General features: G+C 36.4%; 1 protein-coding gene across 2 annotated transcripts in view; it reads right to left on the bottom strand.

Annotated features, from left to right (window-relative positions):
- fhit (fragile histidine triad diadenosine triphosphatase) overlaps nucleotides 1–14,651 on the bottom strand; it is a 328,845-nt gene that overhangs the window by 32,922 nt on the left and 281,272 nt on the right. The gene's annotated exons all lie outside the window — the stretch shown is intronic.

Genomic DNA, 14,651 nt, shown 5'->3' with positions numbered 1-14,651 from the left:
GAATTGTTTACATTGTGAGATGTAAACTAGTAATTATGAGAAAAAAAGTTTTTTTTGGGGAGTAACAAGCTTCCATAGCCGTCCACTGCAAAACAACAACTTATTTTGTTCATCTAACAAAGCTTGGGGAGTCAATCAATGATACTGACGCTCATCTTCGATGCTCTGAAAACAGCATAGTAAAAAACAGAACAAAAAGAAAGACTCCCACAACATAAACATGTAAAAAAAAAAAAAAAAAAAAAAAGTCAAGTGTTGAAAATAAATCAAAACAGCAATACACACATGGGATGGATGCACAAAACAAAGCAGAAATCTTTAGTCAGGGATTGAACAAAATAAAAGGCCAGTGGTGCCCTTGGCGAGGGTGGAGCTTTGCACCGCATCCCCGCTGTGAAATCATCAGCCAGGGTTGTGCCGGGCTGGCCTTGGGCAGGAAGAGAAGCCGCTATTTCTGCTAAAGCAGAACCAGAGGGGGTGGTAGGGGAGTTAATTGGCATCGGCCAATGCCCAGATTAACATGCCTGGCTCTGGGGTGGCGGCCAGGGTGGGCAGGATGATGCTGACAGGCACCACGCTGGCACTAAAGGCATGTCAGGGCAGGTGTCGGAAATGGTTAGGGCTGGGAAGAGATTTCACTCAGCGGGGATGTGGCTTTGGCAAGGAGGTGGGGGAACAACACACCGGCTGACACCCATTACGTGTTCTCTGTACTCGTTGTGCTCCCATCAAAATATAACATTTCATTTCATTCATTTTCATGACTGTTCATCTGGACATCAAACTGTACACAGAGATGGGCAGTATTTCAGTTTAAATGTACTTGAAATACGTATTTAATTACTAAATACATATTTTGTATTTTGCTGAAAAAAAAAAAAAAAAAAAGTAATGTGTAATTAAATACTTTGAGAGACAGCATTTTGTAGTTAAAATACTGGTCTACTATGCACTACAATAGATAGGTCTTTCAAGCATAAAAACAATAAAAGTTTAATAAAGGGGCCAGCATCAAATGACATTAAAAGTTTGTATTTAAAGATAGCAGTGCTACCCCTCCAAAATAAATAAATAAAATGTGTCACTTTAAAACTTTACCAGTCTTTGCAACTATCCTTTAAACATTTAGGCTTTACCCATTTGTCGGCATGACGTTTTTAGTAATGGTCCTGACTGAAATTTTTCACTGCTACCTCTAAAAGTGCTACTTTTTTCAACCACGTCACAAAAAGTTTAGAATTTATAATTCATTAAATCTTATGCAGCTGTAATGCCTTGTAGAGCAGGACACACACACAAAATAATTTCAAGACAGCACATTCCTTAGCAGGAGTTAAGACTTCCACTCCCAGCATCTTTGCTTGTGCAAAGAACACTCAAACTTTTATTGACTCTCTGCCAACAGATATTCCTTCATTCCTATTTCTATTAAAACAATATACTCAACAGGCAATACATACTAACGTTGTATCTTATGTCTTTCATATACTTGGTGTGATTATTTAGAAGGTAGCATGTTAATCGATGCATTAACCCATGTAGTATATAGAATTAAGGTATGTACTTTGTGTATGCCAAATAACTGTTGTTTGATTTTGAATGAAAGCTAGTTGCGACAGCAATAATTTGGTTTGGATTAAAGTTGACTTTTCTCATCATAATGTATGATTAAAACACTTATAGGGATCTGCTAGGATATATTCTTCATTTACGCACGGAAAACTGAGCCGTGTGGGGCGGGGCTCTGCCCTACAGAAACACTTGTGATTGGATCAAACAGCAAAAGGGGCGGACTGAAATCAGCCCGTTAAAGACAGACGCCCAGCTTTGCTTAGTGTTTGCGGCTTGCTCGCACGCTGACCTGTTTGAAACTTCAGCTCCTGATCTAATCGCTCTCGGCCATATACCATCTGGCAAAGATCCACACATGCCTTCAAAGTTCTGACCAAAGAAACTTTAACTCCTGAAGCCGTAAGACCTGAAGCAAACTTCCTAAGAGCGTCATCACGTCACAGAAAAGCAACCAATTGCAAGAGGGCATCCCCAGTGACATCGCGTGACGACGACACATCAGCAGCCAATCAGCCGGAGGTTCCCGCCGACCCAGTGGAGACCGCGCGGAAATTAGAAATTTCTAATTTCCTTAGAAATTATACGTTTTGATTGATATCATATTTAATATAGAATCTTAAGAATAGATTCCCTAAAAGCTAAATTCAAATAAGGGCTAATACTTACACAGCACATAATTTATCATTTGAATATATTTTAGAGTAATTCTGGTGGTATCACTCAGTCTCGGCATGCATTGTAATAAATCACACATTATAACTGAGACCAACATTAATAACCCAAGCCTCTTTCTCTTTAAAAAAATATATTTACTACCAATATTTTCTCTTAGCTAGCTGCATTATTTTTTGTGTGTTGTATACACCAACAGTAATGTTTATTAGTATTAAAAAAAAAAAAAACCTTATGGCATCTTTCTTCCCCATAACTAAGTTAAACTATTGAGCTTGACAGTGTAAACAATAAAATACTCATTATGAAAGCTATATTTTTGAGAAAAACACATTTTTGTGCAGTTATAGCATTATGGTTTGATTTCAATAAAAGCAACATTTAAGCATTAACGCATTGGGTTTTGCTAAGTAACCAATTAAAATATTTGAAGACAATGAATGGGGATATGAATGTTGGCTAAGATTCTGATTAAACACACATATTTAAAAACAATGTTTTTGCAGTTCATTTCCACTGCATACTAACTGAATTAGTTAATTACATTTGCAGTATTGAGTAAGACACAAATAACAGTTTCCTGAGAGTTATCCGAAGTACTACAGTATTACTATCTGATAGCATCAATGTACCATGGTACCACCACAATACTTAACCAGCACAATAGGCAGTCTGCTAGAATGATTGGGTAAAATCTTCTCTATTCTTTGCAAAACTTTAATCTAAATGTGCCCTAAAATGAAGCACTTTTGCAGAGATAACACCTTCCCCATTATGAAGACCTAATTGCAGGTTGAGCGTTGCGATTAGGCAGCGGATCTGATAACGGCTCCGGCACCTTCATGCCTCTCTGCACATAGCACTTAAAACTCTCCTTAAGCAGCCAGACCTTCGGCTCTCCTGCTACGCAGCTTTAAACACTTAATCGTCTTTAATTACACCATTTCAGGAGGAAAATTAGTATGGGAGTAATACGTCTTAGAGTCCAGGAGAGGAGATTCGTTATTTCCTTATTTGTACAAAAAAAGCATATAAAGGAAAAACCTTTTTTTGCTCATTGATAAAAACACTCAGCTAGAGTTTCTTTAGGATGCCGTCTCACATCTTCAAAGCCCTTGCTGCGCGCTAACACAAGTGACCCACAGGTTTATAAATGCCTCTGAGCTGGAGCCATCATCCCAGAACAAAGCCAAGCCGAAGAAGTGCTGCGCTTGGCAGAAGGGATGTCAAAAGTCAGGTGATTAGAATACCTCCTCCTGTCCACCGCAGGTGTTTTTGTGGAGGAGGATAATGCTGCTCATTTTTGTAAACTTTCTCTACCTCATTTTCTCTTTCTCTACCAACACTCTTTAAAACTGGACCTATATACGAATTCTCTCCTTCAGCATATGCCAAATATACACATTAACATATCCATGAATTTAACAGGCAATTATGTTGTGGGTAAGGTCCTCATAGTGCAATTAATCTTAAGTAGTAGCTTTTGGGATTAAAAGGTGGTGGAGTAAAATAGGTGAGAGAATAAATTATATCCAAATCTCTTCATCAAGTCATACAATATGACTGCAAGTTATTTAAGCAATGGAACATGAACAGGGGAGCCTGTAGGATTTGATCCAAAGGTAAGCACATAATCCTAGCTGACCAAGTAAACTGTGCAGTATATTAAACATGGAAAACAATTAATTCAATGTGATACAGTGGTTCGTTTAACGTCTATAGGAAAGCAACTCAAAAACAGTACAGACAGACGCACAAACAAACAATCGAATCAATACATTTTCATTGTATGCATTATATGATTGTAGAATTACATTTTATACAAAGGCCTTGATTCAAAAGTTCAATAAACACTAAGTTAATACTGATTTATATTTTAGGCACAATATTGCAAGATTCAAGGTCTGTTCTTTCTCTGCCAATGAAAATTGATTTAAAAAATAACTTGATGCTTAGTTCTTGATGGAATCAGCGTTTTTGAACAAATTGTTTGAGAGAATGATTCTACTACTCAATCAGAGTTTTGTTCCTGAGTGAGTGAACATTTTTTTAAAGAATTGGTTGAGTGAATAATGCAATGACTCACATATAAAGAGTTTGTATGTCGCAGATTGCACACAGTCTGAGTAGGTATTACAACTGATTAAGAATGAACCTTATACGATGGTAAAAAAAAAAGAAGTGTTTTGTGCTTTGCATGTGACATATGCCGTTAGTTGCATTGTTTCACTGCAATTCACAATAACCATATATTAAAGTATAGTAAAGTGTCCACTGGACGCTTGAGGAATCTGCTGGAAGTAGTAGGTTTTTCATTGACTGTTTTATGTATTTGGACATACTATCTTTCACATACTGTTTTTCGTCTACTACATATTAGGGAAGTTAGCATATTTGGATGCATTCATTCTTACATGAATCAGCTTCACTGAGTGAATAATTTCAATGCAACTATGCAACACTTTTATAAATTAATAATTTCAGTGATTCACTCAAAAAGACAGTCAGGCCCTGTGCCAAATCACACCTCAAACCCATATGAAGAATCCATATGAAAGTTAAAATAATAAATGCCACACCCTATGGTCTCGTGGACGCACACAGAGGGCACTGTAAGTCCGCAAGTCCATAAGTGCACATGAAATGTGCAATTTGGGACTTGTTGCCACCTACTGGTGTAACCATTTAACCTGCACAAAAGACTCCCAAAGAGTCACAGATTTCACAGAGTGGCAGTCTGTCTGGAACACTGCAATACAGGCCAGCTGAGTGAAATCTCCAAGTGCTGCTGGACTGTTACATCAGCACTCTTAGAAAGTTGTGCGACCAGATTGGAGAACAGGAACTAACTGGCCCAAAAAAACATAAACATATATTGCAAGAGGCTCTTAAATCAGCTTTCTGTTTAAATATAGCCAGTGCCTCCTACCCGTACTTGAATTATTTGATTTCAAGAGGGGCACTAGGCTTCATTTGCATGCTCTCAGTATAATTGAGCCACATGAGTATAGATTTTTAGAACAGTGTTGAGTTACAGATCAACGTAAATGCTACATAGCATATTTTTGACAATTCTAGTATGTTCTATTCCCGAAACTATTCCCATGCCAGTAGGGACAAACTATTGCAATTTCAAATGCTATACATATCTTTGTATAAAAGTGTTGCATAGACTTGTCAAACATGAAAGGGGCCATAAGGATCAACAAAAAATAATATATATACATTTCAGCAGTTCCCTGTAGAAATTAAGAGGTGGATATGCTCATACGTGACCGCAGAAGTTCCCACCGGGCTCCGTAAACAAACCCACCTGCTCAGTTCATTATAAATTCATGCCAAAAGTCAAAGCATCTCATATCAGAAGGAAAAAAAATATATATGATAACTAGGGATTTTAAAGAGAAACAGTCAGGCGACTTGGTGTCTCGGGTCGTAGAGTTTTCTGGAATCAAATTACAGTTCCGCGGCCGGCACCGCAGGGAACGGCTACTGCTGGATGCATCACACACCTCTCCCCAGGCAGATCTGCGGGCAGTGGACACAGCTGAGGAAAATGAAAAATGATTTCTGCGAAAGGTTAGCTGCCATCATCCTCTCGGCCCGTCTCTGCTGGCGCCTGTCACTCTCCATACACCAGCTAACCTGATTCTCAGCAAATAAAGACAGAACATTCTGCCTGCTTTGCAGAGGCTGTGCTAAAATCTAGAGGTATATTGAGGCAGACAAACTATATTGTTTTTAAATGTTATTTATATAGTCCATACCCTCATAAATTGCACAACAATACAACATAAACTGCCTTTTATTTCTGTTATACTAATTAAAGAAAAAAAACCTTAATGTTTGTTTGTTTTTGTTGTATTTATTCATGTGGGGGGGGGGACTATTTAATTGATTTGGTTCACTAAATAAACCAAGAACTGCTCTAACTAGGGATGTGAATATTTGGGTAATTGAGTCAATTCATAAGATTTCAATTCGATTCAAGACAATTTTTGCAAATTCATAATGATTTGTTTCAAGATGATTCACAATAAAATTTGATTAACGATTTGATTCTAAAGGGCATTCACAGGATTATTTAAATGTTTCCCCAAAATTATTTAAATGCTTAGTCAGGGGGCAAGAGTGAGGGCAAAAAATATACAGTATATATATATTTTATCCGTTGTTAGATGTTAGTTAAATGATGCTATACATGGCATATGGTAATATGTAGAAATATGCCTGTGTCTTTTTATCTTTGTCATTTATTTTTGTTGTTATAAATGAGTGCCAATGCAAAAAAAGAACAAATATAAGAAAAAACAAGTTGTGTATTACATTTTTTATTTTACATTTAAATAAGCATTCGAGTAAGAAAAACAAAAAAATGATAAGTAAAATTGACTTGAGTGTGTTCATTACAAATAAATTGATTAAAACAACAAAAGCAGTTTAATCAAGAGCAGCAAGTGATTCCCTCTTTTCTTTTATCGTTTGATTAACATTAATGCGACAGATGGCCTATGTTTATACATAATTTAATATATTGCTACAAATCAGATGTTTTTTTTCCCCTAACAGTTCCCCAAACGTTCACTTAAGATATAGCAGATTATGTTTGCGTGAATATTTAAATATATTTAGCCTATCCTCTCAGAAAACGTACAAAGATAATTTTAAATATTTGATTACTATTTGGAGCATTGGGATCGCTAGACGAGGGCTTAATGAACTAATTTTTGTGAAAACCTCAAATGTGACCAAAATCAACAATTTTATTTTTTTTTCCCCTGGAGCTCTAAATTATCCCTGCACATTCTGACTCATTTTGCCAGCACGGGTCACATATTGTTAACTGGCCTGGAAATTCACACTAGTTCTTTTTGTTTTTCTCTCAACAGGATATATTTATACATATGCTTAATATGTTCCTATGTGAGCACTGCACGTTAAGAATCCAAATGATATGCGAATCAGCTAAAATTAACACTTACTATGTAGGTTACATGCTAGTGGCGAGTGGATGGGTCACATGATGAACATGCTAATGCACAGACACACTTAACTTGCAAAGCTGTGAACACTCACACAGTCGCGCATAAATATGCATATGCAAAACATTTTACTGGCCAATTAACTGGTTTGCCACACTTAAGTCCTGATATACAATATGAAACTTATGAAAGAAAACACAATCAAAAGCAACTTTAACGCATTTTTCAGACTCTTACACCGGAGCAGAATCAATGCTCCAGTCTCCAGCATAATTAACTGCATCATCAAAACATGCTCAAACCCTTATAAAAGACAAAATGGCTCTGTGTTCTCTGCAGACGGAGACAGATGGAAGACTCAAAGACATTTAAGAAGAAAGACAGTAAGATGAAAGTACACGAGACAAAGGGCAAAGTCAGAGAGCTGTAAAGAAAAAAACGCAAATTCTAAAATCAATATATAGAACTTTGCTCTGACGCTCGACACTTCAAAATGACAGATACTCGGTCAGAAGCATTTTTCAGAATGGTTTGTTTTGTTGGTTTCTTCCTTTCATAGGAAAGGGTGCAAAAAAACATGAAAGGTCAAATGTTATAGCAGTTAAACCTTTATGGATATTGACTGTATCTTTGTTTCATTTATCTGGGAAGGACCGCAGCAGACAGCACAAATACCAAAGAGGTCATTTTCCAAGGTGGGAAGTTTTAAAAGAAAAGTTTGCAGTGAAGCGACCAAGAGGGAAGTCAGACTTGACAGACAGATATTTGTTACTAATATCCTCTGTTCTTCCAGACACAGTTCTCTATTCTCTTAGATCAACACCTGGCACTGGGAAAGAAAGAGCTAAGGAAACAAGTCTGCCGCCATCTGTGTGATTACTTATGAATAAAACTCATCCTGCATCATAAATGTCTGTTTACTACACAGAAGAAATTCAGTCTCTGAATTGTTTCCTCCGAATATAATTTTCATGCATGTTTCCTTTACTTATATGTAAGGGATTATTACATTTTCCTAAAATAACTTCAGCATCCTTGTCTGACTCTTACAAATACAACCCACAAGAAAGTACACATATTTTAGTAGATAACCAATTACCACAACACGTAGCTACCAGTATTTTATTTATGTTCTATATTCACAAGGAAATTATACAGAGAACAGGGATCAATAAATGGAGAAAGACTGATTTTTATTCCTGAATGTATACCGCTATTTGTATGCAAGCCTACTATTTATGAGCTCCAGAGTCAATGGGAAGATGCTCATTTTGCTGTTGTGGATCTATTCATTATTTCAACAATACATTCTGTACAGTGACTTAAATACAATTTCTTCGTTCTTTTGTGCAATTTTTCAATTTCTAAATAAAAATTTGGGGGACACAATAAAAAATGTCTTGTCATTATATTCACAACTCAGCATTATAGTTTTAACTCAAATATATCCATTTCTTTTTTTCATTATACAATAAATAAAAAGATACATGAAAAGAAAATATATTTTGGCATTTCCTTTCGTTCCCTGAGGGAGGCGCCCCCACTGAATGCCACGGTCCCTCACACATGCAGGTACTGCTCTGTAACACAAAGCTTAAGGACAGTACAGCAGTCTCTGTCTACACCCTGTTATGCTCAGAGCTACACGAGCTATAAGGGGGTAAAAATATGAAAGCGACTGCTGGCTCCGTTGTTTATAATTCTCACAAGCAGCAGTGCAGCTATGTTTCTGATTCTTCATCTTTATCTAAACTATTAGAGAAGACTTATACTCTCGTCTAGAGAAAGGGGGTAAAAAATGACGAGTCCTGGCCCTCTGATAAAAATGTTAACTAGGTGAGTGTCAGAGAGATGGATTGCATGCTGTCAGGGAGAGCAGGAACATGAGAATACATTGATATTTCTCATTACGTTGCCCTCTCCCCCGTCTCCGCCGAAACTCTGGCACGGAGGAAGGAGGGCCCGACGATAAATCACGCCCCAAATAACAACCAAGCCACCCCCAACCGCTACGCCAAATATGATCGCTCGCTCACTGTTCCGCCATACTTTGCGAGAAGCAGCCATCGATAACGATCTAATGAACAAAGCTATCAAACGACATCAGGGTAGAAAAAAAGGATAGAGGGTACAAGAGAGAGAAAGTATGAGATACTTGATTCCAAAGTCTCTAAGCGGCTCAGTCGACAAAATGATAATCTCCCCAAATTTGAGAGAAGTCTGCTGATGATGTATTGATTGCATAGATTAATGAAATGAAGGGGAAAATCAGCTAGATAAAAGACATTCAGAGATATAAATAAGCGAGACTTGTTCAGTGGTGTATTCTGAGCAGAAGCGTTTTGGAACAGATATAGGAAGACGTAATGACTGATTCCTTGAACTGAACACTTTTGACTAAAAATAGTGACACCACATGAACCAGTATGTGCTAAAATTAGACATTTTTACATTTTTGATGCCAAAGACCCCCGAATATGATGACCCTCTTTCTACACTACAAACAAATGATTTCATGTCAAATAAAAAGGTAAATAATAATTACTATTATTAGTATTAGTAGTAGTAGTAGTAGTATGTGTGGCAAATTCAGCAATAATGGTAAATGAGAGTTAATACAGTGTTTTGCTAAATGAAAAACTGATTTTGTTGTCAATCTATTAAAGACAAAATATCAAAACATTACATTATTTTGACAAAACTATATACAGTATCTAAACCAAAGCTATCAATAGAACATGATTTTCAACAATATTTATGAAACAGTAATCAAAATTTTGTAAACGTTAGTCCTAAATTTTGTCAATTAAAGAATGTTAGCTATTATCTATATGTTAGTAATAATTATGCTCCAAAAAATAATATTTAGCAGATATCTAAAAAAATCTCTACCGCAAGTACAAATACGAATTTTGATGACATCATTCTGCACTTCAGCCACTCATCAAATTTTCTGTCCAATCAAATGCTCTCTAGAATCTGAAGCGTCCTGCCCCCTACATTGTATTTTAAATTGCTATAGAGGAGTTTGAACATCGCAAACAGCTGTTTATAATAAAAAGAAATAATAATAAAGTACTATAAATATATTACAATTAATTTACAAATGCATTTCATATTTAGTTAAAGTATGCTGCTGTTGGATATACTCCGTTTCAAATCTTCCCAACAATATATATATATATATTTTATATATATATATATATATATATATATATATATATATATATATATATATATATATATACACAGGTATATATATATATATATATATATATATATATATATATATATATATATATATATATATATATATATATATATATATATATATATATATATATATATTTACCTATAACTGTTCAAACATCAGATCTGTGACATTTTCTCTTAGATTAAATGAATCCCAAGGGATCTTGAGAATTCTCAAATTGACAACAACATGAAATCAAAATCAACCTTGTTTACTTTCCTTTGAAATGGAACTGGCTGTTTTCCAAATAAACATTTGGGGAACCTGTTCGGAAACCTGTCATTTTTGCATTTCCATGTGTTGCCACTAGCGGGCATAACAACATATTTCAGATTTTGGCATAAATGGCAGGCCTCTGTTCATAACTTTTCATAATCAGATTCGCCATTTCCCCCTCCGGATTCTGAGAAATAAAATAATGAAGATTTAATTTAGATTTCTAGAGTTAGATGCTTGGGCAGAATCTAACTGTCCTCTAAACCCAGAGCCATCTTTAACGCTCCTCCGCCGATAGATTGGCAGGCGTGTGATTATAATCCTCAATCTGTCATTTTAATATCTCCTCATTAAGTAGCCCTGTGGAGAGTGCTTGTTCTGTTCCCGAGATATGTGGCTCTGCTCTTGACAGCAAAGCCATTAAAAGTAGCCAAAAAATAACTTTAAACGCAGCAGGCTCATTTTACTGTATTGATTTATAACAGCTTTCTATTCAGACATTATAGTGCAGCCAGAATATTAAATTGTGAATGATGACTGATTGCTAATCTATCAGATTAGATTTTAAACTGTATTTAAAGGGGTCATATGATGTTGCTAAAAAGAACATTATTTTGTGTATTTGGTGTAATGCAATGTTTTTACACAGTTCGAGGTTCAAAAAGCACATTATTTTCCACATACTGTACATTATTGTTGCTCCGCCTTTCTGAAACGTGTCGATTTTTACAAAGCTCATCGTTCTGAGAAGCGAGGTGTGCTCTGATTGGCCAGCTGTCCAGTGCATTGTGATTGGCCGAATACCTCAAGCGTGTGATGGAAATGTTATGCCCTTTACCAAGTTGTGATGCCGTGTCCCAGCGCAACGAGACTAAAACAATAAAACCCACTATAAATGAGGCATTTGTTGCATTCAGTGAGAACATAATTACTGATTATAATGACTCATACAGACTTTTTATGCGTTGCGCCATGTAAACATAACACCATGTCTGTATTTGTGATCGTAGAAACGCCAAACAAGCACTACTCTATACACTGCTCAAAACTCATATTTGAATAGTCAGTAGCAAATTCTTTAAATATCGAAACGTACTTACGGGCTGGGAGTCAGAAGCACCAGACTGTCCTTGCGACGTTGGAATTGCCCCACTTTATAGTGTTCTCAGCCATTCATAGTGTTCACATTGTAGGCTAAAATGTGCTGCACACACTCGAATATGTGTGTTGTACTGTTCTGGAACAGTGTTGTAAATATAACTTAAACACTGATTTTTAGTTGTGTAGTCATTTGAAAGGCCAAACAAAGTACTTTCGCTTTCACAATGAAACACACAGCATCTCCAGGACATGGTGGCGGCAACAACAATACTACAGCGAGAATAAAAGTTACGCCTTCTTTATTTCCCAGATAGCACATGTACGTCTGCAAGATGTCTGTTAAAGAACTCTTGATCTGGAAAGCATCTGCTGACTACAAACATCTGACAGACGTCTTTCAGATGTCAGTTTTACATACATTCTAAATCATAAACATCTTAAAGACATCTAATAGACGTCTATTTGACATCTAAAATGAAACGTCCTTTAGACGTTTTGCAGATGAGCAAACACTCTAAAAAATATGTCTTGCAGATGTAAATGCAGATGTCAAATAGACATCTCCGAGATGTGCTTGTGCTATCAGGGTTGCGTATACGTTTGGGCTGAGTTATGCAAATTTTCCCACACCATGATGTAGACATGTGGGGGTGTGTTTGAATGAGCCGTTTTAGGAAGGCGAGGCAGAGTCTTAACTTTTATAAAGAATATCTCTGAGTTTGAGACTTTAATCTTTGCAACTTTACAGATCTTATATATGCACAAACAGCTTGTAACACTGCAAAGACAAAGGAAAACATGAAATCGCATCATATGACCTCTTTAATATTACGAGTAAGAGTTAACAATACAAATAACATTACAAAGCACACCTTGATTAAAAAAAAAATAAAATTCTTATTATAAAAATTGTCATTTGTTAAATCAAATGTCATTGACATGATTTAAAATAGCATTTCATGCAACAAGTAATGTTTCATGACTCGGAGAACCGTTTCAAGGAACCATAAAACGACTGAAAGTCATGATTTCAAGGGCTAAACTCATGGTCCTCTTTCAAATTTACAACTGTTAAAGTGCAACACTTTTGCTTTTCTTCTCATGATTAAAAAAGGTCACAACACTTATTTCTGAAAACCACTGACCTTTACAGAGAGGATGGAGTTGGTGAGATTAGAAAACCTTTCATGAAACCAAGAACTTCTATAGATGTGTTTTTGTTTTTTTCTTCCTTCGTGAGCATGGTGGCATCTTTCAACACACCATTTAGCAAATAGGCATTTAATACATAAGGGATGAGAAATGAGAGACAGCAAACAAATAAAGTCCTGTTTCTTGGAATCAGTCCAGTGCCTACATCCCACATAATGCTTCTGGTGCAATGACAGGTTTTGGTCAAACTTGAATCTTGAATTAGGAAAGGATTATTTACCCCAAATATATACAGTGGAGATCAAATTAGAGAACAACCTACAACCCAAATTCTGGAAATGTTGGGACGTTTTTGAAAATTTAATAAAATGAAAACTAAAAGAATTTCAAATCACATGAGCCAATATTTTATTCCCAATAGAACATAGATAACATAACAAATGTTTAAACTGATAAATTTTACAATGTTATGCACAAAATGAGCACATTTCAAATTTGATGCCTGCTACAGGTCTCAAAATAGTTGGGACGGGGGTATGATTACCATGGTGTAGCATCTCCTCTTCTTTTCAAAACAGTTTGAAGACGTCTGGGCATCGAGGTTATGAGTTTCTGGAGTGTATTGTTGGAATTTGGTCCCATTCTTGACTGATATAGGTTTCCAGCTCTTGAAGTGTTTGTGGTCATCTTTGACGTATTTGTCGTTTAATGATGCGCAAATGTTCTCTATAGGTGAAAGATCTGGACTGCAGGCAGGCCAATTCAGCACCCGGACTCTTCTACTACAAAGCCATGCTGTTGTAGTAGCTGCAATATGTGGTTTTGCATTGTCCTGCTGAAATACACAAGGCCTTCCCTGAAATAGAGGTCGCCTGAAGGGGAGCATATGTTGCTCTAATACCTTAATATACAGTATATACACCCCTCACATTTTTGTAAATATTTTATGATATCTTTTTATGTGACAACACTGAAGAAATGACACTTTGCTACAATGTAAAGTAGTGAGTTTACAGCTTGTATAACAGTGTTAATTTGCTGTCCCCTCAAAATAACTCAACACACAGCCATTACTGTCTAAACCGCTGGCCAGCACTGTGTTAATATCATCATATAGTGAGACGGCAGAAGATGAAAACATCGCGAGCATCGTCTGTGCTTTAGTATGTGTGTAATAAACAAAAGTGCGTCGTGCCATCCGCCAATCATTCATTCATTGTGGAAATTATGGAACCTTATGAGTGATATCAGATGCTTCCACAGATTTATAGTATTACTATAGCATTTCATCTGAGCATTACGAATCACGCGTATGGCTTTGTTCTTGGTTCTCATCAACAGTATCTCCACCATGATAAGCACTGAGTGAATGACAGGCTTTCTGTTGTAACATCGCGCGAGATAAATAAGGGTGACATCTAGTGGAGAAGACTAATGATAAGAATCACATGAATTAGATCTTGTTTTAAATGTGTGCAGAAATAAATACTGGAAAAGATTGATTCGCGGTTTTTGAGACATATCAGCATTCATAGTGCCTTCCAAAACATGCAAGCTGCCCATATCGTATGCACTTATGCACCCCCACACCATCAGAGATGCTGGCTTTTGAACTGAACACTGATAACATGCTGGAAGGTCTCCCTCCTCTTTAGCTCGGAGGACATGGCGTCTGTGATTTCCGACAAGAATGTCAAATTTGG

This window comes from Barbus barbus (assembly GCF_936440315.1).
Source record: "Barbus barbus genome assembly, chromosome: 35".
Taxonomy (NCBI): domain Eukaryota; kingdom Metazoa; phylum Chordata; class Actinopteri; order Cypriniformes; family Cyprinidae; genus Barbus; species Barbus barbus.
Note: the sequence above shows the minus strand (reverse complement) of the source record. Positions and strands in the feature narration are given on the sequence as shown.